Source organism: Peromyscus maniculatus, chromosome 10 (assembly GCF_049852395.1).
Source record: "Peromyscus maniculatus bairdii isolate BWxNUB_F1_BW_parent chromosome 10, HU_Pman_BW_mat_3.1, whole genome shotgun sequence".
NCBI lineage: Eukaryota > Metazoa > Chordata > Mammalia > Rodentia > Cricetidae > Peromyscus > Peromyscus maniculatus.
The window spans coordinates 65,714,782-65,740,754 of record NC_134861.1 but is presented as its reverse complement, the minus strand read 5'-3'; the positions used below and the strand labels follow the sequence as shown (position 1 = coordinate 65,740,754).

The window sequence follows — 25,973 nt, the reverse complement described above, 5'->3', positions numbered from 1 at the left end:
CCTGTCTCGAAAAACCAAAAAAAAAAAAAAAAAAAAAAAAAGATTATTATTTGTTTTAAATTATTATTTATTTGTAAGAGTGAGTGTGTGTGTGTGTGTGTGTGTGTGTGTGTGTGTGTGTGTGAATTTTGGTATGTGCACTTGTGTGCTAGTACCAAAGAAAGTCTGAATAGGGCAGCTGGTACCATGGGGGCAGAAGTTATACTGCCTGATATGTAGGAACTGAACACTGGTCCTCAGAAGCAGCAAGCACTCTTAAACAAAGAGCCATCTGTCCTGCCCCTACTATTTAACTTTTCACATATCTCTTTTTCAAAGAAAAAAAATGCAGATTTAACATTAGAATGTCTCTGTAGAACAGATTTTTTAAAGCTCCATCAACCAGTTTGCTATATTCTCTTCATCTTACATTACAATGATTAACAGTAGTAACTTGACAATAGTAAAAACATAGAAACTTGGTGAGGTCTAGTATTATCCATGATTTAGGATTTATCAATTTCCTTTGAATTGTTTCTATTCTAGGAATCAATTCAGTTTGCATACTGTGAACTCTTGCATCCCACATCTATGCTGATATGTGAGGTATTCTTGTTGCTTCCCTTGACCCTCCATTCTTAGGCTACTGGTCAGATGTCCAGAAAATATTTCTCTCTTTGGGTTTTGGTTGTTCTTGCTTTTTACACTGTTAGATGATGGCTCCACATGCCATAGCCCCCAAGCACTGCTGATGTTGCATTTTATGACTCAGATAAAACAGGGTTTAGTAGAACTCTATTTTGTAAAACTAATATTTGTACCATCCTGTCATCTATTATTTATTGTATTCCTTTGACATTATCTTGTGTTAAACACATGAAAAGCCAATATGTGAGAAAAGAATTCCCATTTGAGAGATAAACAAACACAGAAGGAAATGTTAAATAACAGCACAAGGATCTATGACAAAGTCATCTGTTTCAGAAATATCATTCTGTGCTATACTTTAAGTAGAATGTACTTGATAGTCTTCACAACCTACTTAGGAATAGAAATAGAAAAGTTGGAGGAAAAGGGGGCTGTGAACTAGTAGAAACTTAGGGGTCATTGGGAAGATGTTTTGTCATTGGACGGCTGAGTCCTCATAGTCTCACTTGCTTTCTTCCATAGCCCTTCTGTTGATGTGCTCCCCTCTCAGGTGTAAAAACAGTGCAACTGACATCAGACTGAAAACTCCCAAGCTGTCAGTCAAAATAAGCTTTTCCTCTTTATTAATGTATTAGCTCATGCATTTGCTATGGCACTGCAAAGATTACTGGAATGTGCCAATGTAACAAAGTATCATAGTATGTTTATTTCTCACTTTTAACTAAGAGATGTCCAGGAATGGTATGCTTACTAACCTGACATCTACTGGTGATCTCTACCTATTCTGGTACCTCATGAAAGAGAAAGAAAGCTCTAGCCACAAATCTTAACAGGGTACTATTCTATCCAATCAGGAGCCACACTCATGATTTAATTAGCTCCTCAAGTCTAACCTCCAAATATTATCACACTGTGAAGTAGGGACTCAATCTGTGACTGATGGTGAAACATATGTAGTCCCTAAAAGAAATGCACAAAATCCATTACCATTTCCTTTCCAGTTATACAGAATAAAAATAACTCTACTGTACTTTCAGATATGAAAGTCATAATACTAATATAAAGGGTTACTATAAAAGATGCAGCTTCTGAATGATGTAACAATCAGACAGGCTGATAGATCATCAAAGAACTTATGTGGACCCTTTACAAGGAGGGTTTGGTGTAGTAGAGCAAAAACAGTAAATTACAGGCATGTCTTGGAATTTGTCTTACATGCCTTTGTCTTTGTTTGCTTTCAACTATAGATAGATGGTAGATAGATAGATAGATAGATAGATAGATAGATAGATAGATAGATAGATAGATAGATAGATGAATAAATGACATATAGACAAATATAGATAGAAATATTGATTGGTAGAACTATATATTATAGCACAGTTAAGGTTTTCCATGGAGTGATTTGTTTTGTAATATTATTAGAAAGAGTCTTTTTATATTTTCAAAATGAACTTTTATGGATTAAACTACCAAGAACAAGTCACCAATACCAAATAATAATAAAAATAGTAAGAGCAAAAATAAACTCAGAAACATGTGTATGGGGCAGGGTATAAATTTAAGCCACTCATTTCAAATCCCCACTCTTATCTAAAATACATCTAAATACATTTCAATAGTAATGCAAAAGCCCTACAGTATAGAGATATTCAAAGATACCTATTTTATTATCTCTGTTTCATGTAAGAAGACATTATTCTCTTCCATTAATTAAGAAAAGGATTGTTTGGTAGAGTCAATAGGTTATAAGGAAGATTTCATTAAAATGAAAATCATGATTGTCAAAGTAAAAACCACAGCGGGAATAATAAGAGTGGAACTGACACCATAGAAAATCTAATTAGAAATTCACAGACACGCTTGAAAAATACCCTCCAAACACAAAAGAATAAAGTGGGGAAATGCACTTGCAGAGAAAATAAAAATGATATGAGGGGAAGAATTTAGAGACACAGCTTAAACATTACAGATGTTTGCAGAGCAGTGAATATCTCTGCTTAATAAGTCAGTAATCAAAAGCACAAACCTTAGAAAGGAAACATAAATTCAGGCTAATTGTTTTTCATAATATAATATTTTTATTAATTTTATAAAATGTATACTTACCATATTCACTCTCATCCCTCCCAGTGTCTCCCAGACCCACTTCTCACATCTCTGCCTGCTTTCTAACTTCATATCCCTTTTGAAATAATTTTTAAAATATTTCTGATATCCCACTGAATCTAGTTTGTGCTGCCCATATAACCATGAGTTTAGTGCCATCAGCATATGTATGATCAATATACCAGGACCCCCACCCTTACAAGAAACCTGATTCTTCTTTCCTCACAAGCCATCAATTGTCAATGACTCCTCTGTTCGGGATGGGACCTCTAAGTACCTCTTCCTCCATGATACAGTGTTGACTGGCTTGATTTGTACATCTTGTGTAAGAATCCATAACTACTATGACTCCATGAAAGCTGTCATGTTCAGAAGGTACCACTTACTTCTGGACCTCCCAGACCTCTGCCTCCTACTATTTTTCTGTCCCCTCTTCTGCAATGGTACCTAAGTGTTGAGGGCATGAAAGTTAATATAGATGTGCTGTTTGTAGCTGAGCACTCACATTAGTCCTCTTCATTTTGAATAGTTGTGTGTTTCTGCATTAACCACAGTCTATTGTAAAAAGAATCTTCTTGGTGAATTCTGAGATATGTATAATCTATGAATAGAGATACAAATTTAGAATGCAGATTAATATTATGTCCACTTATAAGGATAGTTGATGTAGGTTCATCTCTGGTGCCTTTGATCTCCCCAACAAAGACACTTCATCAGTTATACTACCAGTATTGCTTTTCCTTCTGTAGGGCAGGTGTCAAATCCAACTGGAGAGCAACTAGTTATTTTCTATAACAATTATTACAATCTTATTCCCATGAGAAAATCTCCTCATGATGGTGATTATTGTAGTTCACATGGTTCACCAATAGATAAGACTGTGGATGATGTTTTCCCCAGCAGCCTAAATAGTACCTTCTGACATTATGAAGGTTGGCTTTGGAAGAATGATTCTTAACATCAACTTTATTTTTCCATGCCTTATGCCAAAGTGTGAGATATTTTCAGCAGTAAGGTTCTGCCATCAAGTTTGAGTTGGCAACCAAGATCAATGTTAATACACTGTGCTGTTTTATGGTTCTCCATAGAATAGTTGACCAACAACTTGGGAGAAGTTGTCCCATATAAGGTATTTTTTAAAATTTAACCACCTGTAGCTCACTAGAAGGAACATTATTCCCTATGTTGGTTATCTCTAATTGAATGAACTCTTTTATATGAACACCCACATACATATGCTGCCTATAAAATGCTAGGTTTCAATATATGTTGGACAGAGAGTTCTCAGAAGAGAAACAAGTGGGTAAGAAAGAATATTTAAAATATGAGAGCTCAGACTAATATAGTCAGTGTGTAAATAATGTGTTGGGTTTCCTCAAAAGTCTGAATATTGGTCAAACACAAGATTAAGCTATACCACTTTTGCTCATGTGTGCAAAGAACTGTACAACAGAGATGTTTGCCCATCCACGTTCCTTGCTGATCTATTACTAATGCTCAGAAGTTTAATCAGCCTACATGTCCACTAACTGATAAATGGATAATAAATATGTAATTTACTCAAACAGTGGAATATTATTCAGCTGTTAAATTATTAAATTATAAAATTTGCAGATAAATTGTTAGAGCTAGATACTAAGTTTCAAACCAAGTCATGTAGCCTAGAACCAGAAAGAAAATCACCACATATTTTCTCATATATTGATGTTAGATTTTATACCTTAGGTATGTGATTTAGATGTAAGTGGTTTGGTAGCTAGCAAGGTACTAGGAGGGAGGAAGGGCATTTCCAAGTACAGGTATGGATAAAATATTGTTGTAAAGAAATTCAGGGGAAATTAGAACAGGAGTATTTATAGTAGTGAGAGAGAGAAGCCAAGGCAGAGGAGGAAAAATGAGGAATAGTGAATGACACAAAATGCTTTTGGAAAAGGTATATGAAAATATATTACTATAGAAACTTTCTAAAATACATGCATATATTAAAAGCATTTGAACGAAATCACAATATAACAAGGGGAAATTTCTCCAAGTAGGCATCATATGTCACCAAATAAGAACCCAATACCAGAAATGGGTTTTATCCCCCTCCCAAATAAACCCATCAAACACTATAGGCTATTGCAAATGCTATTTGTTACCTTCCAGAACTAGACCAGAAGACACTATTCCTTAAAACATTACATACTTATGGCATAGAACATGAAGAAATCTAGCTAGCATTCAATTAGAAACTTCACTCCTACCAATTAGTTCATTCATTTTGCTAGAATATGTCATCCAAGCTATTGGATGAGAAAAGTAATCATCAGTCACACCCATCTAAGAACCATGCGAGCAATGGTTTTTTGTTTTTTGGTTTTTTTTTTTGGTTTTTCGAGACAGGGTTTCTCTGTGTAGCTTTGCGCCTTTCCTGGAACTCACTTGGTAGCCCAGGCTGGCCTCGAACTCACAGAGATCCACCTGCCTCTGCCTCCCGAGTGCTGGGATTAAAGGCATGGGCCGCCGCCGCCGCCGCCGCCGCCGCCGCCGCCGCCGCCGCCACCGCCGCCACCACCACCCGGCACATTTACTCAGCCGTTAAAGGCTAGGCTCACAACCAAAAGCTCTGCCTCCCGAGTGCTGGGATTAAAGGCGTGCGCCACCACCGCCTGGCGCGAGCAATGTTTTATCTACAAAAAATAGGCCTACGTGTGCAATAGCAGCACAAATGTTATGTGTGCCATCAACCACTCTTTGATTCAATTCAAGACCCTTTATATGGATCCCATGCATGACACCTCTAATGATGCCAATAACCTGAGACTAGATAGGACATGGGCCAGGAGAGAATCTACTACTGTTATTCTTCTAAACAAACAGAAACATAATTACTTCTAATGATTTATTACCATATCCATGGAGCAGTGCCTTGTTCATTCGTCATCAGAGAACTTTCTTTTTGCAGAAGACAGAGATTAACAGAAAGACCCACAACTGGATATTGTGAAGTTAGTGAGAGAAATTGGAATGCTCATCCCTGAATAGAATGTCTTTCTCAAAGCTCAGGGATATATGTAGAAGAGAGACGGAAAGACTGTAAGAGCCACAGGTAGTGGATGATTTTAAAGAAATCACACTTTCCAGAAAGAACAGAGCTGATATACACTTGAACTCATGGAGACAGTGATAGAATTGAAAAGCTTAGGTCAGATAAAAGTTCTAGCATGAAGGAGAAGTGGGGGCAAAATATCAGTCACAACCAAGAAGCTATTTACAAGTGATAGCTGCTGGGAAAAGAATAATCAGATTTTTTTTTTCAAAGGAGTGGCATTGAGTGTATTAACCACATCCAGGAAAGCAGGTCCAATGTTCAGGAATGGTTGGCTAGCCCAAATTGGATTCAGTAAACTAGTGGTTGCAGACTCTACTCTAATAAGCATAATTTCACTAACATTAAATAGTTAGGTAGGTTTCCTGTTCCAGGCATGTACTCCTTCTTGTTGAGTCCAATTAGAGAGCTGCTGGTTACCACAAAGGTGTGCATGTCACTGCTGTACCATTAAATGACTGTGCCATGCTGGTCTTTGCTGTGGGATGTTCTGTATATCTCGTGGGAGCCCGTTCTTGGGTTCCTCATGGCTTTACCCAGCAGGTCTGCATAAAGGATGATTAGGACCATGGGCCAGAGTGCAGGTGTCTGAGATGGTCTGCACTTGGCTGTGCTGTGGGATGGTCTGTATGTCAAGTTGCTCTAACTGGTCAATAAATAAAACCCGATTGGCCGTGGCTAGGCAGGAAGTATAGGCGGGACTAACAGAGAGGAGAAATGAAAGAACAGGAAGGCAGAAGGAGTCACTGCCAGACACCACCCTGACAAGCAGCATGAAAAGATGCCAGTAAGTCATGAGCCGTGTGGCAGGGTATAGATTTGTGGAAATGGATTAATTTAAGCTATAAGAACAGTTAGCAAGAAGCCTGCCATGGCCATACAGTTTGTAAGCAATATAAGTCTCTGTGTTTACTTGGTTGCGTATGAGCAGCTGTGGGACTGGTGGGTGACAAAAATTTGTCCTGACTGTGGGCAAGGCAGGAAAACTCAAGCTACAGGTTTTTGATGTGATTCACAGGTATTATAACTGAAAAGGACTGTTGTTTGCCTCCTTCCTTCAGAAGCTTGCATGGTGCATTATAATATGAAAGATAGTACTCAGGGAGGGGTGTCTAGCTCAGTTCCAGCTCAGGGCTCTCTGGGCTCTGTTTCTAAAGTGCAGGTTATCTTCAGGAACAGGGACTTACCTTCTATATCCATGATAAAAAGAAAATTGAAAGGCTAGGAAGATATCTTAGTATGCAAAGTACCTGCTAGAGAAGCATGAGACCCTGGTTTAGAATCCCAGCATCCACATCACAAGCCAGATATGACCATTCATAAATTGCTTGCTGGAGAGCAGTGTGTATAGACCAGAGACAATTTTTTTTGGGGGGGGAATCAGTTACCTCTTTCTATGGATCCAATGGATTATAATCAGGTTATGGATGGAAACTTGAGAGTCTCTTTGTTTCCACCTCCCAGAATACTACTATTTTATCCTAAATGTAGAAGTCATGTGCCTTCTACAATTTATTCTCTAATTAATTTAAAAAATAACATTATGGTCTATATTCACTGAAAGAGTACCAGTGGGGCTAGTACTATTTGGGGCTGGTTAGGAGAATGGTGATGAGCTCTATCTGCTCTTCCAGAGGGTCCTGCAGAATACATATGGCAGCTCACAATTGTCTGTGACTATAGACCAGGGGATCTAACCTATTTTTCTCGCCTCTCTTGGTACCAGACACACACATGGTGCACAGACACACATGAAGGAAGAACATGCATACATATAAAAATCAGTAATTTTATTCATTTACAATTTTTACATACCATATATTTTGTACATATACTTTCCATCCTGAACTCCAAATCCTTCCTACCTCTTTACTTACCCAACTTTAGGTTCTCTCTATATATAAAACAAAGACCAAAACAAACATAAAGATAATAAAACAGGGCTGGAGAGGTGGCTCAGAGCTTAAGAGTACCAGCTGCTCTTCCAGAGGTCCTGAGTTCAATTCCCTGCATGCACATGGTGACTCACAACCATCTATAATGAGATATGGTGTCCTCTTCTGGCAAGCAGGCATATATACAGGCAGAACACTGTATATATACTAAATAAATGAATCTTCTTTAAAAAGGAAATATTCATCATCCTTAGACATCAGGGAAATGAAAATCAAAATGACTCTGAGATTCCATCTTACATCTGTCAGAAGGGCTAAGGTCAAAAACACAAATGACAGCTTATGCTAGAGAGGGTGTGAAACAAGAGGAACACACTTCCATTGCTGGTGGGAGTGAAAACTTTTTTTAAAAAATATATATATTTTATTTTACAATACCATTCAGTTCTACATATCAGCCATGCGTTCCCCTATTCTCCCCCTCCCACACCCTCCCCTTACCCCCAGCCTACCCTCCATTCCCACCTCCTCCAGGACAAGTCCTCCCTCGAGGACTGTGATCAACCTGGTAGACTCAGTCCAGGGAGGTCCAGTCCCTTCCTCCCAGACTGAGCCAAGTGTCCCTGTATAAGCTTCAGGTTTCAAACAGCCAACTCATGCAACGAGCACAGGACTTGGTCCCACTGCCTAGTTGCCTCCCAATCTGATCAAGCCAATCAACTGTCTCACCTATTCAGAGGGCCTGATCCAGCTGGGGGCCCCTCAGCCTTTGGTTCATAGTTCATGTGTTTCCATTCATTTGGCTATTTTTTTTCAATAATTGAGTAAAACTAAAATTTATTATAAGCCACAGTCGTCCTAGGGACCTCCATGCTATATATATAGCCTCTATGGTTCTATGGGTTGTGGTCTGATTGTTCTTTATTTTATATCTAGAATCCACCTATGAGTGAGTACATACCATAACTGTCTTTCTGGGTTTGGGTTACCTCACTCAGGATGACTTTTTCTAGTTCCATCCATTTGTCTGCAAATTTCATGCTTTCATTGTTTTTCTCTGCTGAGTAGTACTCCATTGTGTATATGTACCACATTTTTTTCATCCATTCTTCCGTTGATGGGCATCTAGGTTGTTTGCAGGTTCTGGCTATTACAAATAGTGCTGCTATGAACATAGCTGAGCATGTATCTTTATGGTATGAATCAACATTCCTTGAGTATATGCCCAAGAGTGGGATGGCTGGGTCTTGAGGTAGTTCGATTCCTAATTTTCTGAGAAACCGCCATACTGATTTCCACAGTGGTTGTACAAGTTTACATTCCCACCAACAGTGGAGGAGTGTTCCCTTTGCTCCACATCCTCTCCAACATTGGTTGTCATTGGTGGTTTTGATCGTAGCCATTCTAACAGGTGTAAGTTGGTATCTCAGAGTCGTTTTAATTTGCATTTCTCTGATGATTAAGGATGTTGAGCATTTCTTTAAATGTTTTTCAGCCATTTGTAGTTCTTGTTTTGTGAATTCTCTGTTTAGCTCTTTAGCCCATTTTTTAATTGGACTGTTCAGTACTTTGATGTCTAGTTTCTTGAGTTCTTTATATATGTGGAGGTCAATCCTCTGTCAGATGTGGGGTTGGTTAAGATCTTTTCCCAATCTGTTGGCTGTCTTTTTGTCTTATTGACTGTGTCTTTTGCCCTGCAAAAGCTTCTCAGTTTCGAGAGGTCCCATTTATTAATGGTTGTGCTCAGGGTCTGTGCTGTTGGTGTTTTATTTTAGGAAATGGTCTCCGGTGCCAATGCGTTCAAGAGTGCTTCCTATTTTCTTTTCTATTAAGTTTAGTGTAACTGGATTTATGTTTAGGTCTTTGATCCACTTTGACTTGAGTTTTGTGCATGGTGACAGATGTGGATCTATTTGTAATCTTTTACATATTGACATCCAGTTATGCCAGCACCATTTGTTGAAGATACTTTCTTTGTTCCATTGTATAGTTTTGGCTCCTTTGTCAAAAATCAGGTGTTCATATGTGCATGGACTAATGTCAGGGTCTTCAATTCGATTCCATTGGTCCGTATGTCGGTTTTTATACCAACACCAAGCTGTTTTTATTACTATAGCTCTATAGTCGAGTTTGATGTCAGGGATGGTGATGCCTCCAAGGGTTGCTTTATCGAATAGGATGCTTTTAGCTATCCTGAGTCTTTTGTTTTTCCATATAAAGTTGAGTATTTTTCTTTCCAAGTCTGTGAAGAATTGTGTTGGGATTTTGATGGGGATTGCATTGAATCTGTAGATTGCTTTTGGTAAGATTGCCATTTTTACTATGTTAGTCCTACCTATCCATGAGCATGGGAGATCCTTCCATTTTCTGATATCTTCTTCAATTTCTTTCTTTAGAGATTTAAAGTTCTTATCAAAAAGGTCCTTCACTTGTTTAGTTAGTGTTATCCCAAGGTATTTTATATTATTTGTGGCTATTGTAAAGGGTGATGTTTCTGTGACTTCTTTCTCAGCCCTTTTATCATTTGTGTATAGGAGGGCTACTGTTTTTTTTGAGTTGATCTTGTATCCTGCCACTTTACTGAAGGAGTTTATCAGCTGTAGGAGTTCCCTGGTAGAGTTTTTGGGGTCACTTATGTATACTATCATATCATCTGCAAATAGTGAAAGTTTGACTTCTTCCTTGCCAATTTGTATCCCTTTGATCTCCTTTTGTTGTCTTATTGCTCTAGCTAGAACTTCTAGTACTATATTGAATAAATATATGGAGAGTGGACAGCCTTGTCTTGTTCCTGAATTTAGTGGTATGGCTTTGAGTTTCTCTCCATTTAATTTTGATGTTTGCTGTTGGCTTGCTATAAATTGCTTTTATTATGTTTAGAAATGTTCCTTGTTTTCCTGATCTTTCTAGGACCTTTATCATGAAGGGGTGTTGGATTTTGTCAAAGGCTTTTTCAGCATCTAAGGAGATGATCATGTGATTTTTTTCTTTCAGTTTGTTTATATGGTATATTACATTGACTGATTTTCGTATGTTGAACCATCCTTGCATCCCTGGGATGAATCCTACTTGGTTGTGATGCATGATTGGGAGGCAGAGGCAGGTGGATCTCTGTGAGTTCGAGGCCAACCTGGGCTACCAAGTGAGCTCCAGGAAAGGCGCAAAGCTACACAAGAGAAACCCTGTCTCGAAAAACCAAAAAACAAACAAAAAAAACAAAACAAAACAAAATTAAATTAAAAAAACTCACATTTAGAAAAATTAATTCTACTTTTTTAAAATCTGTGTCTTTTATGTCCACATACAGTATCTGCAAATAATTAACAAGTTTCTATTTTTTTTCTTTTTTTCCTTTTTTTTTTTGGTTTTTTGAGACAGGGTTTCTCTGTGTAGCCTTGCGCCTTTCCTGGGACTCGCTTTGGAGACCAGGCTGGCCTCAAACTCACAGAGATCTGCCTGCCTCTGCCTCCCGAGTGCTGGGATTAAAGGCATGCACCACCACCGCCCGGCTAACAAGTTTCTATTTTTACTAAAATAAGTTGGATGTGGATTTCTTGGAAACTTTATCAGCATTAAAGGTAAAATTCTACATACTCTAATGTTCTCATCCTAACATACACAGATTTATGCTTGCTCTTTTTCTTGTTTATACCATTTGTTTCCTTAAGCAAGTCACAATGTTGCAGCCAAATATTTAACACATAATTTCAATAGTTTCAGAATTACTTACAATACTGGATTCTGTAGTGTCACTGAAAGTTACCCATAGTTATATATTGAAATTATAAACACATGTAGCTTAAAGTTAGAAAACTGACCTTTTTTTTTTTTTATTTTAAAAAGTAAAGACAAGGACTTGGAGGGCAGCTCAGTTAATAAAATTGTAGACAAACAAGTGTGAGTTCTTGCATTGAATCTCCAAAATTCATATTTTGACAGTTTAGTGTAGTGACACATAGATGAAGTCCAGGCACTGGGAACCAAAGACAGGCAGTTCCCTGGCTTTTTTCTTTTTTTTTTTTTTTTTTTTTTTTTTTTTTTTTTTTTAGGACAGCCAGCTTGGCCTACTTGGTGAGCTCTATGCCAAATATACGTTAGTTAAAAAATGCAACTTACTATTCAATTATGTTTTAATCACAACTAAGAGAAATTTAAAAATAGTCACCTCACATAGCAAAATGCTTGTCTGTTGAACAAGCATGAATAGTTGGTTTTGACAGGCAGGACCCATGGGAAACATCCAGATGCAATGGCTTTACACTTATAATCACAGCTGTCAGGAGATAGGGTGACCCATGGGGATGATTCCCAGCTGACCTAACCTTTCTTGGCAAATTTTAGGCCAATGAGAGATCCTGCTTCAAAAACCAATTGGAAGGTGCTTGAGGAACGACATGTAAAGTTGACCTTTGGCCACCATAAACATGTATGCATATGTTCTCTACATACACATGTATACTCACATAGACTTTTGGTTTCACACAAAAACGAAATACTCATTTGTTTTATCATTTTTTTTAGTTCTCTATCTAGATATTAAAAAAATAAGGAAAGAGTTGAAAATAATGTGTTGTAAAATTAACCAATGTAGAAGACACAAAGATTTATAGAAATCGAATCTAACAAATTAAAGTCCATCAAGCTTTCTTGGAAGTAAATTGAACATATAAATACCATTGGGAGATTCTTTACAAATCATCATGGAAGAAGGATTTAAGTTTCACAAGTTTGTGTTGCAGTCATTAATTACTGGTTCACCAAGAGTAGGAAAGTACATTTCTATAATGCCAAGCACCAACTTTGCAGAATTCACATATTTCTTTTCATTTTATGGAAAAAACAACATGTGGAATTCAATCTGCTCCACTGAACTTTACTTATGAATACTTATGAATAGAAGTAACCATAACTCTATTTACACTATGTTTTTTTTTGAGGAAGATCACAAGGGCATTCAGATGAGGGTATAGGTTATTTATGCCCTCTTAACAAAATAATTTATCAAATAGAAGTCAAATTTGTAGGGTTCCTTGTGTCATTTTTTCAATATAATATTCTTAAAAAAGAAATGTCATTGCTTACTATTTTCATATCATAGAATAATTGAAAAGTGCAGTATTGTTTATATATCATTTATACAACATACTAATCATAAGCAGGAAGGAAATATCTGCACTCCTTTATGATTAACTCTCAAAAGTACTAGGTTCAATCTAACAGTGACAACAAATTACACATCTCTGAGTCCAACTCTGTGAAAATCTAATACCACACATCTAAATTTTATATTGATTTGGTTTCTCTTGAATATTTTACCTTAAAATAGTTATTTTCCTTCATTTATTTAAAAGAAAATATAGATCAACTTGGCTAAGGGTATGAGAGTATGAAAGAGTGCTTTAAATGTAATCCGATGTTGAATGTTTGGACCAAAAATTTCAGAGGTTCTATGTGTAGGAGCTTGAAATTACAGAACTGTGACACCAAGTTTTCGAAATATGGTCCTGAAAGTTACCTCCATGACAACTATTATGAGCCACCATTGTGGAAATTCTCATTATTTACAGAGTAACTAAGGAGCCTTTATTTCAGTCCTTATTAAAATGTTGCTGAACTTAGGTACAACGGATAATTCTTCAGTCACTTTTTGTTCATTCTAGAGGGTGCAGTTAATTAATTCAAAATGCATCCTGGCTCTGATATAATTCACCTTAAAGAAGACAGGCAATAAGCTGAACTTCATATAATTCTTTCTAGTGAACGGATAATTTTAGACAGCAAAGAATGCAACATATATTTCATCACCGGACATGAAGAGAGCCTCACTTTGCATCAGCCAAATTCTTAAAGGACACAGGATGGGTGTTAATCCTTCTTTGTTGGTGCTCATACCAGGCATTCATCATGGTGTTTCAGAAGTGCCTTAAACTTTATCAGGATGTGCATATTTAATACTTGAACATAACATAGATGAGTGAATTCCATAGTTAAAGACAAGGGGAGAAAATGACTTTAGTTTTTCAAAAAGAAGAAGTAGAAAGAAAAGATACTAGACAGAAAGAGCAGTAGACAATCATTTTTTTTTTTTTTTAAGGAGGAAACATTTCTGAAAATCAATCTAAACCGTTATAGGTAGGGGGTCTCTATGACTGTCTGGACTGAACATGGCTTCCTGCTGTTTCTGTTAAGAATAGAGACACTGTAATTTTCAGTGTAATTTCAGACCTTGTGACTTGAAGTTGGCAACCTGCCCCTCCAGCAACGCTGCAAAGCCTCACACCTGAATAGATTGCAATTTCACCTCTCTAGTGGGGTGGCATGATAAGATGTACTCTTCTCAATTTAAGATGATGTGAATTTACATCTCACAAACATGAAACAACACAAGATTCATATTGAATGGCTAATGAAGTAAGATGGCTCTGATGAAGAGTGCAGTGTGTTTCTATATACAGAATATCGAATAGACAATTTATGGGCATAGTAGAATAGAAGATATTAAGGGAAGAGCCCAGAAAAATGGAGAATTGTTGCTGGAGAAATAGGTAATTTGTGTTTGGGATAATTCAAGATTTCAGAAATATATAGTGGAAAAGTTTGCACAACATTGTGATAATATTAATGTTATTCAATTTATACATAAAAATTTTTACAATACAAATTCAATTAAATATATTCATGTATGTAAATAGAGTTGTATAAGGGAACTATATCTACCTTCTCTTACACAACACCATACTTAATACTGATTCATTTCTTTCTTCTACATAATTCCATAGTTTTACACATCTTCTCTTGAAGTAATCATTTAAATATTCCCTTATGCAGATTGTGTCAAACTTTTAGACATTTTGAAAACTGTTGCTACAAATATTGATACATATATCTGTTTGGGGTTTGTTTGCTTTACATATTTTGGTTTTATAATTAATAGAAAATTGTAAGTTTATAGAAACTTGTGGGAATAGAAATTCAAATAGTGGCATAGACTATCTATAAATTCATGTTTAATAAAATTTTGTATCAAATCAAAAGTATGTTGGTTGCACCTGCTTAAAGGAATCCCCAAGCAAACACAACAGTTTCTTATTTTTTTAAAGAAAGATACAGAGCAACAGAAAGAGAGAGACACTACATTTTTTAAGGGATAATACATTGAAAAATGACACATATAATAGAAGGAAGTATCTCAAATTTAGCCCAATTTGATCCAAACCTTAAGAAAAATGGCAAGGAAGATATATAGTGTGGTTTCTTCAGCTGCCAGAAGCTGGAGGCTTGCTTTGTCCTAAGAGAAAGAGATATGGCTTTAACACATTCCATGTGATGATGTCACTCAAAGTCCACAGTTCCAATGTTTGTCAAACTCTTGCCAGTTTCTGTTGAGTTTGATTCTATCTTAAGGATGGGATGCGTGGACATCCTTTCCTAATTTGTCTCCTGCTGTGTGGAGTTGTAGAGCAGAAGGATAATTTTTTTCCCACGGCATTCAATTACACCATGGTATTTACTTAACACAATTCACAAGAGAAACATTTGTCTTGAAGCCTATCTTTCAAACTCAGAGCCACTTCATTAGTCTTTGAATTAATAATTAAAATTATAAGTAATAACATTCAGTTGCATTAGTAAAACCTTTATTAGTATGTCATGCAAAAATACCATTAAAGTTGTTTTATTTTTCTGATACTATTGTGAAAATCTTGATTTTTTTTTTTTTTTTGAAAACATGTATACCATTTATTTTGGAAACATGCCTTCAAGAATTTGCATTTGCTGCATTCTAAAATCAAAGGCTGTATGTTTCTTTGCCAACCCTCAAGCTAAGAGGTGTGACACCCAAAGTTCTCTCAGGATCCCAGAGGCCTCAAGAGCAACTCTATTGTTTGTTTTGTTTTTGAGACAGCGTCTCACTATGTAGCTCTGGCTGTCCTGGAACTCACTATGTAAACCAGGCTGGCCTTCAACTCACAAAGATCTGTCTACCTCTGCCTCCCAAATTCTGGGACTAAAGGTGTGCACCACTATGCCAGGCCAAAGGCAAGTCTTGAATCCCACAGGGCACGAGTTTAGTATCAACTGGCCCAGAGTTCGCCTATCTAGAGCAAACTGCCCTTCCAGACCTGGCTGCTGAAGTTGCCTGGATGCCCTGGTAAAGCGCAACCCAGAGAAACACCAGCTAGGAGTGCCTGTCTCCTGGGGAGTTCTGCACTACCCTCCCCACACCCGTAACCCTAGTGGCCACCCCTCCCCCCAGCAGTCACACTAAAGTGCTCTTGTAGCTTGAGCAAGGCCCGGAATCGATGAGAAATGGTGTTCTTCTCAGCCTTTGGCATCTCTGCATACATTTGCTCATATCCATCAGGCTGAAAGCAGGGGTCCCAGCCAAAGTCCCAGCAGCCTCGTGGCTTCACGATCTGGCCTGAGGTCTGTCCCCTGAACAGGAGGACTGGCTGGCTTGGGTCCCCGGTGCTGAGAGCAAATGTGCACAGTGCATAGGCTGATTTGTCCTCAAAGGCGGCCAGGAGCTGGTGGAGACCTTCAGGCTTTAGCTTCTCTAGGAAACATTTTATGTAGGGGCCAGAGGACATTAAAGCACAGACAGGTATCCTCCACCAGTACAGAACCCTGCACCTGGCGAGCGGCCTCCTGGCACTTCTGTATGGAAATTTCATCCGGCTCTTCCTGATACTCAGGCAGGTCAATTTTCCATGCCACCAAAGCGCTTGGAAATGTATCTCCTAGAATCTGAATGACCTCCTCTAGCTTCTTTACGCTTCCCGTCACAAACATGATCTTCTTCCCCGCCTTGTGATAGATAAGGAAATAATCATTTGCTCTGGTACCAACCACCTATTTGGAGGATGTGGACTTCTTTCTATACTTACAACTGAAAGAGAAAGAGGTCAGTGGTCTGTGGTTCAAATCACCACTCACTTTCCAAAGAACCATAATCTACTACTTTAATAAATAATCTTCCAATTAATCTATTCCCATCAGTTTCCATTTTAAAGTCATTGATTCCAATCATTTTTGGTAGTTAAATCATTTCTTAAAAGGCAACAGAGTCTTGAATCTTTGAAATTCTTGCTTGGTCATTTCGGCTGACATCAGCTGACATACTCTTTTAATATTTCATAACCTGGGGTAAAGGACTTTGAGGAGATGCAGTCATGTTCTTCCAATTCAGGGTTTCTGAATGTATGGGGAAAACATAAGTCATCACTTGAACATGTGTTGGTTAGTTTTATCTCAAGTTGACATAAGTGTCACTTGGGAGGAGGAGCTGCCAATTGAGAAAAATGTTTCCATAATATTGGCTTATTGGAAAACCCATAGAGTATTTTATTGGTTAATGATTGATGTGAGATGTCCCAGCCCACTGTAGATGGTGCTAACCCTACACAGATGTTGGCTGTTAGCCTTTTGTAAGACTCTGTACATTAGCAGAGGTGATGTATAGAATAACGGACTCAGGGAAAGGGAATGATCTTTCTAGAAAGCCGGAACTGAATAGGTACTTATGGATGGATGTGTTTGGAACAGGGGTTGGGTGGGATAGGAGGATCCGATAGGAAGGAGAAAGAAAAAGAAGAGTAAGGGAGAAAATATAGGCCAGACAGCTAAAATAAGGTTATTTGAAAGCTCATATGGAAACCTAATATAGTAGAAGCTTGTGTGTGTGTGTGTGTGTGTGTGTGTGTGTGTGTGTGTGTGTGTGTGTGTGTGTGTGTGTGAAATCTAAGCAGAATGGTCAAATAATGGGTGAGACAAAGCCCGGACTAGATACATCTTGCCACCAAATAAAGCCTCAAGTGCCAGGAATGGGTTACATGTAAAGAATTTGTTGGTCAAAGGAGACTCATGGAAATCCCCAAACAACACAGGCTATTGTATTATCTATTGGTTGCTTTCCACAACTGACAGTAAGGCCCTACTGTTGAATGGAATACCTACATAACTCACTGTACATGGAGAAGTGGAGCTGATGCCTACCTGGAGACTAATATCCATTTTACTGGATGGTACCCTGAATGCTACCAGAGGAGAAAGGTAAGCACCATCCCATCTAGAAGCATTTCAATATACAATGGAAAACTCTATGCAGATATACAGATGCAATTTTGGCTTGTGGAGATAACCAACCATTATCTAATTGGAATTGAGGTCTACTCCATGAGAGGAACCCATGCTAAACAATGCCTGGATAGCCAATAACCTGAGACTAGATAGCCCAGGGACCTAGGAGAAAACCAAACAATACTGTTCTGCTAAAGGAACAGTCACAATAAAATGACTCCTAATGACATTCTGCTATACTTATAGATCGGTGTCTTGTTCAGCCACCATTAGAGAAGCTTCGTCTTGTAGTAGATGGGACAAATATAGAGTCCTTCAAATGGACAATGTGCAGACAGTCAGAGATTTTGGAACAGTCTTAAATGGGAAGTCTTTATGAAACTGCTCCCTTTAGCACTTAGGGAACTCTACTGAAGAGGAGGCAATACAATTGTAGAAGCCTGTGGGTACAGAGAACAACAAAGAAACAAGGCCTTTTAGACACAGCAGAAGTGATGTGTATATGAATTGGCAAAGTGTGTGGAAGTATACAGAGTCTGTACAGGTCTAAGCTGGATGTGGTCACGGTGTTGAGAGAGGAAGTAGATACAAGCCCCATGTCTAACCCATAAACTATCTTCCACTAAGAAATGCTTGCCAAAGATAACAGTTTTCTCCAATGGAGTCTCAGTAGATATGCAAACCACACTTCAGGGCAGACCTCATGCCCAGCAGAAGATGTCAAACACAAAGAGAACCCCACACCATAGTGGAGAAATCCTTTCTTCATAGTGTTTTGTCAGGACTATTGTTTTTCTTACAGGTACTTTGGTATATAATATGGCCTTGGTTTTTGTGTTTTTACTTAGAAATTTATGTGTCTCTGAATCAATGTAGTTTTTTTTTTTTAATTTGGCATTTTCTTCTGTTTGATTGTTTGTTTGTTTGTTTTCTAAGGGGACCAGAAAGGGTAAGGATTTAGATAGAAGGGAAGATGGGAAGCATCAGGGAGAAGTTGGGGGAAGGGAAACCATAACCACTTTTCTGTGAGAAAAGAAAGAATATCAGGTCAAAATCATAACACGTCACTCAGTTTGGGACTCCAGCCAAGTATTCCAGAAGTTATTAAAGAAAAAAATCTCAGAGAGGAGGGAAGGAATCTGGATCTATTTCTATTCTTTCTCCTGAGTGGGCACAGGTCTGCTTCATGTTTATCTTAGGTGTCAATATGAAGTCCAATGTAGTGAAAATAATAATCTACTTCTGACTGCTGCAAAATTTTCATTTATTTCACCATCCACTTCCCTGACAGGCAAAGAACTCTTACCTACTCATCTGGAGAATGTCTTAAATAGCATAATATTGGATTTAAAAGATGTCTATTTTTCAATTCTGGTAAAAATACATACAGGGAGGCATTACCAACTTAATAGTGCTTTCAGACCCACATTGAATCCAATGGGTCATGCACCTGTACCTTAATGTAATCAGTCACTGTTGGTCTAGCATCCAATTTTTCCCTTTGACAAAGCACAGTGTGAACATAGACACAATGCTCTTTTTTTTTTTTTTGTGGGAGATCTCTTAAGAAAGCCTTGCCCACCATACTGAGGAGAATAACCATTTTCAAAATGGCTTACCTATAGTTATATAAGTGCAGATTAAGGTCTAGAAACATGTGGCACCTTTGCAACTTCCAAGCTAGAGATGTCAATAATATGTTCTATACATACCCACATAAACTCTGTGTGTCTCTGTGTGTGCCTCTGTCTCTGTCTCTCTGTCTCTCTCTGTGTTAATCAGCTTTCATTTTATCAGATGGCAGAGCATCTGAGTGTTTTCCAACCAACAAGCCATGATCACTTGGGAACAAATTTAAAAAAATAATAAAGCACACTAAATTACATGTACCAGCGAGAATTTTTTTAATTATAAATGAAATGTCCAAAGAATAATTTTTTTAAATTAGGTATTTCCTTCAGAAAACTTGTAATCCATTTCATGGTGAACTCTAAAAGTAATTTACAATTTAAAGAAATAAATACAGCAGCATTTTTATAATGGGACTATTTCACCTGGTAGCAGCCCTGAGGATTTACAGTGAAAAAGTTAGGAAACCCACCAGTTCATTAACAATACCTCATCGCAGTCCCCATAAACTTAAGAATGCTTTCTAAACAAATTCTGCACACAGTCACCTTGCATGCTTGTCAATGTAGGGTCATTTCAATGAGCTATAGTTTGTATATATAGATATCTTCCTTAAACTTCAGGCAATTTAAAAATTGCTTGTCAAAATCAGGTAAAATCTGTTTTAGAACAAAATACATATTATGCAGTTTAAAGAGACCATGTGTGCAGTTTAGACAAGAACAGGACAAGTACCTTCAAGCAAACAAAAAACATGTAAAAATGTTATAGTAATAATCCATACTTTATGTCCAAGTTCTTTTGTTCCTATGCTTAATATTCATTTTGATTAATTTGGAAAGTTTTATTAAAAAAAAAAGCTGCACAGCTTGTCCATATTTATATTCTGAAAATTGAGAAAGAGAAAAGAAATGCTAACAATTCTTATGGTGGTATTTTATTTGTACTGAAATGTGATTTTCATTGTATGTTAATAAATAAAGTTGCCCAGGGGTCAGAGCAATTAGAGCCACAGCAAGAACATGGTGGTGGTGGCGGCGGCGGCGGCAGCGGCGGCAGCGGCAGCGGCAGCGGCAGCGGCAGCGGCGGCACACACCTTTAATCCCAGCACTTGGTAGAAGAGCTAGATAGATCTCTGTGTGTTCAGGGATACAGCCAGCATTGGAGACACACACCTTTAAGACCTGGAGGGCGGTACTTACAGGCAGTGACGAGGCAGTCATGTGTTTGGGTTTACAACCAATGAGAAGGCAGAACAGACAGACTATTTAAAGACAGATACACAGGAAGTAGCTCTCTTTCGGGGAAGCTAGGAGCACTGCAGGAGGTAAGATTTTAGCTCTGAGCTCTGACCTCTCACCTCTCAGCTTTCTCTTTTACATTGGTTCTGTGTTTTTTATTTTAATAAGATGGTTGGTTACATCTACAAATTCTCACATTCTTCATTTTGCTCTAGTAATATGTAGATAATATTTTATTTGAAGTTAAGTTTTTTTCTGAGACTCTTGCAGCTTGAGTTAGTGTTTCTTTTTGACTTGTGGAAAAACCAGAAATGACTCTGAAACACTGCTAAATGTCAGGCTCATTTTGCCATTCAGTTTTGTTTCTGATACCACACCTTATTTTTGTTACAAGACCTAAACTTAATTATGCCATCAGGCCAGCAGGTTTGAAAGGAAAGAACAATATAATAGATGAAGAACAGAGCTGGGAGGAGTGGAGTAGTCTGTGAGGCTGTATCATCTGAACCTGTTGTCTTGAAATCATTCTGGATGTTGGATATCTGGGCCATGGTGTCATCGGAGATATTTCAGGGGTGTCTTGGCTGGTCATACCTGATGTATCTTAATCTGTAACAAATCCATAGCCTCTGACATTATGTGGAAACAAAAGCAGAGCCTCCTTTTTAAATCAACATATCCTTACATCCAAATTTTGAAGTCAAGTTATCTTTAAAATATACATATTGGTTTAACTCTGCTGCCTTTACAATCAAATATCTCTCTTTAGGGAAAAATCCCAAAGACAACACAATCTAGATTCTCTGTATAATATTTATCTTTATGTGGCTTATTTTTTATATTACCTTTACTGTCTCTTTAAAGACTTTATTTTCAAAAATTATCTATTTATATATATATATATATATATATATATATATATATATATATATATATTTCTTTTAAGTCTAGCTATAGAGGAGCTGGCCTGCTATGGTAGCCTTGACTGTTGAATACAGATGGCATAATACGAAGGGAGAGAAACCTGGGTGGAGACAGGAAAACTGACTGGTAGGATCATTGACTCTCATCTGGACTCTCTCTGTTTTTTTCCCCTGTGTTACTGGAAGGTCCATGCAATTGGACAGTCCAGTTTTCTGCTCTGAGTTTTCCTGCAGATTATCTCATTACTGTTGCAGTCATTCATAATTTGAGACTGTGATAAGGTCACAGCATTGTGAATTCCTTCTGGGTTCAGGTAGCAAATGTTAGGCTACCCAAATGTGGTGCTTGTCAACCCCTTACACAGGGCTCCAGTTCCAAAGACCTCTAGAGGGTTCTATAAACAAATCTGTTATCACCAGACTGTGCTACACAACTGCAATCCCAACACTTGGGGGGCTGAGACAGGAGGATAACAAGTTTGATTCCAGTAAAGGCTATAGAGTAAGAATTTGTATTAAAAATAAAAATTAGAAACAAGAAAAAAAAAAGAAATGGACATGTATTGCATGATCATACATTGATACTTTGAAATACAGCTTCACTGTGTTACTCTGTTCTTATAGTTGCAAAAAGTGTTCACACACTAAGGTATCCTACACACAAGATGATTTACATTTGCCTATGTGCTTTTCTGAACTAAGATTCCTGATTTTAGTAATTAGCTAAAACTATCCATTTTCAGCTTCCACATAAAAGCAACATGTTGAGACTTTGCCAACATTGCATCTTAGAGTATGACATATAGCAAATTACAGTGATCTATACAAGCAAAACAGCCTTTCAGTACTTAAGAGAACATATTTTCAGAGCTGAACTAATATTATCTAGAATGTGCTATAAATGGCATCAGAATGTGTTCATTAATGGTAAGGAAATTCATTAACCAATGGCCTTAAGTTATAACTGTATTCAAAGGCTGAAACGCTTTTTCTATATAATTATGCTTTATTGAGCTAAAATAAATGTATACTCTCAAGATCATTTTTTTTTCTTGTTTCTGACATAGCTCTTTCTTATTAAGTAACCTTTGGTCAAGAAATACTACTTTGGACAAGTTAAAAATACAAGGAAGATTCTTCTCAATGCTTTTCCAAGAGGAGAAGGAGAGCAAACTGAACTCCACAGAGGTTAAAATAAAAGAGTTTCAAGAGTAGCCATCCAGTCATCCTTGTTTCCTCTGCTACTCACATCACCAGAGAGGCTACCTGGAAAACAGGACCCCAAGAAAGACACGAGGATCGCCCAATGACAGAGACATGGCTGAGATCTACATGAACAACCTGGACATGAGTGGGAGTAATAAAGGTCGAGGGTCGAGGGAAAGAGAGCCTGTGGGAGCAGGAGATCCCAGCTGGATCAAGAACAGAGAGGTAGAACAAGGAATAGGAGACTGTGGTAAATAAAGACCACACAAGAAAAGGAAGAAACAAAGTGCTAAAGAGGCCCACAGAAATCCACAAAGATACCCCCACAATAGACTGCTGGTAATGGTCAAGAGACTACCGGAACTGACCTACTCTGGTGATGGGATGGCCAAACACCCTAATAGTTGTGCCAGAAACCCCATCCAAGGACTGAGGAATCTGGATGCAGAGATCCACGGCTAGGCCCCAGGTGGAGCTCTGGGAGTCTAATTAGCATGAAAGAAGAGGGTTTATATGAGCAAGAGTTGTTGAAACCAAGGTTGGATAAAGCACAGGGACAAATAGCCAAATGAAAGGAAACACATGAACTATGAACCAAAGGCTGAGGGGCCCCCAACTGGATCAGGCCCTCTGAATGGGTGAGACAGTTGATTGGCTTGATCTGTTTGGGAGGCATCCAGGCAGTGGTACTGGGTCCTGTGCTCATTGCATGAGTTGGCTGTTTGAAACCTGGGGCTTATGCAGGGACGCTTGGCTCAGTCTGGGAGGAGGGGACTGGACCTGCCTGGACTGAGTCTACCAGGTTGATCTCAGTCCTCGGGGGAGACTTTGCCCTGGAGGAGATGGGAATGGGGAGTGGGCAGGGGGGAAGGGGAGGGGGGCAGGAGCGGGGAGAACAAGGGAATCCATGGCTGATATGTAGAACTGAATGGTATTGTAAAATAAAATAAAAGGAAAAAAAAGACAAATTTATAACACACACACACACACACACACACACACACACACACACACGAGTTTCAAGAGCTGAGATGAGTTTTTAGGGAGAGTACTGGTGGACACTGGAAAGGAGGTTCCCTCAGTAAGATTTAGCCAACTAGCCTGTTTATACTTGGCATATCTAGTTAGGCTTCTGTCCAACAGAGGTTAGGGAGACTAGTGGTAATTTCCTTGATGATTTCATAGACCTGTCTGCTATATCTACGAGAAAGCCATCTGTGGGTTGTAAAGGAAAGATTTAAGAAGGTTATCTAAAGGGACAGTGCTGAGCTAATGGCCAAACAGTTTTAATTAATATAAGACTCTGTGTGTTTATTTGGGACCAAGCAGCTGTGGGACATGGGTGAAAGAGATTCCACAGGACCCAAGAAAACTTTTAGCTATAAATGGTGCCCAATAGCTCAAGTTTCCACCTGAAACCTGAGAATACTTAATAAGCAATTCTAAACAGAGCCAAAATGAGGTTTCTACTTCATGTCTCATGCAGGCAGTGAGACGCTGCAACATGCAGGTTTGAGCTACTCTGTCAGGTTCATGGCATATGGGCTGGAGCTATGGCATGGCACATTCCCACTGAGTTACACAGAGGTTTCTGCAAGCCATGCAACATGGTACATGATGATATGGCTTTTGCTACCAAAAAAAAAAAAAAAAAAAAAAAAAAAGAGGTTACTGGTCTACACACTGATGGAAGCATTGACCCACTGCCTCCCAGAGTTGGTGGTGAGCATGGTTCCCAGAGCTGGCTTGTAAACATAGTCTGCCATGTTGGGAAGCTAAGGTGGGCAGAGCCAGTAGCCAAAGCTGATATTTTTGCCCTAACAATGCTGCAGTTTAAATCAATAGATCCACAATAAACAGATTCTGATAAAATAAAACTTTAAATGGTTTACAATGTGTGTAAAAATGTATGTAGGCTTTGAAAAGAGAGAAAAATGAATAGACAGTATGTAAAGAAATAAAAGTTTAAAAAAATAAAGTATTTAAAGAGAAAGTAAAAATAATATAAAAATAAGCCATGTAAAGATGGATATTACACAGAGGATCTGGATTGTGTTATCTTTGTTATTTTTAACTACAGAAAAACAATTGATTGTTAAAGCTGCTGAGTTAAATCATTATGTATATTACAAAGATATCTTGATTTCAAAATTTATGTCTAATGATATGTTGCTTTTGAAAAGCGGTTCTGCTTTTGTTTCCACAGAAGACGAGCACCTGTGGATTGCTCCCAGGCTCATATGGTTTGACCAGTCAAGACATCCTGAAAGGTCTCTGATGACACCAAGGCCCAGATAATCCAACATCCAAAAAATGGCTTCCAGGCAACTGTCTCAGACAATGCAGCCTCACAGGCTATTTCAGTCAGGACTTGATCATTTTTCTTAATTTTCTCAGGATTGCCATAAGAATATAACACCCTTTATCATCAGAACGTAGCCTAGAAAACTACACCCACATTACCAAAAAAAAAAAAAAAAAAAAAAAAGATTATGGATGTATATCTTTGTTAAGGTTGTTTGTTACAAATTGTTATTAGTTATAGTCAATATCTTTCTAAAAGAAAAAAGGGTGATGTGATATAGAAATATAGGATATAGATATGATAGGATAAAATGGTAGATTATTGAATCTACTTTTAAACAGCAACTTGTTTAAAATGTTTTACATTGGTATAGATTTTAGTTTATTCATACAAACTTTTGTTATACTGTGTATATATTTCTACTCTTGTTTAAGGTATTATGTTTGTGTAGCTCATTTAAATTGTAATGGACAATTAAGAAATAGAGATTAATAATGAGTCTTCTATGATAGTCAAACTTATAGTGATATTTACTTTTCTAGTTATACATAGATATTAATAAATTAGGTTGGTAATCTTCAAACATTTTAAAGACCTACAGAATATGGCATTTAAAATGTTTTAAAAAATCGCTTCTTGGCCTTTTGGCTAAGATCAAGTGTAAGATGTTTTAAAAACTTAGACTTTTCTGGACATTGATATATGTCTGCTCCTGGCAGCACCCATTTACTTCAAAAGGAAAGATGGGCATTGAAGACACTCTACATGGCGTTTATCTTCTTCTTGGTAAAAATAGCCATTTGGGCAAAAAACTGTTCTTGCCTGAACTGCTTGACAAAATGTAATATAAACTGAACACACAGGACC

At 37.8% G+C, this 25,973-nt stretch overlaps 1 pseudogene; it reads right to left on the bottom strand.

Moving 5' to 3' along the window:
* Window positions 1-15,956: 15,956 nt before the first annotated feature.
* On the bottom strand, window positions 15,957-17,736 carry LOC102906719 (inosine triphosphate pyrophosphatase pseudogene; annotated as a pseudogene).
* Window positions 17,737-25,973: the final 8,237 nt, after the last annotated feature.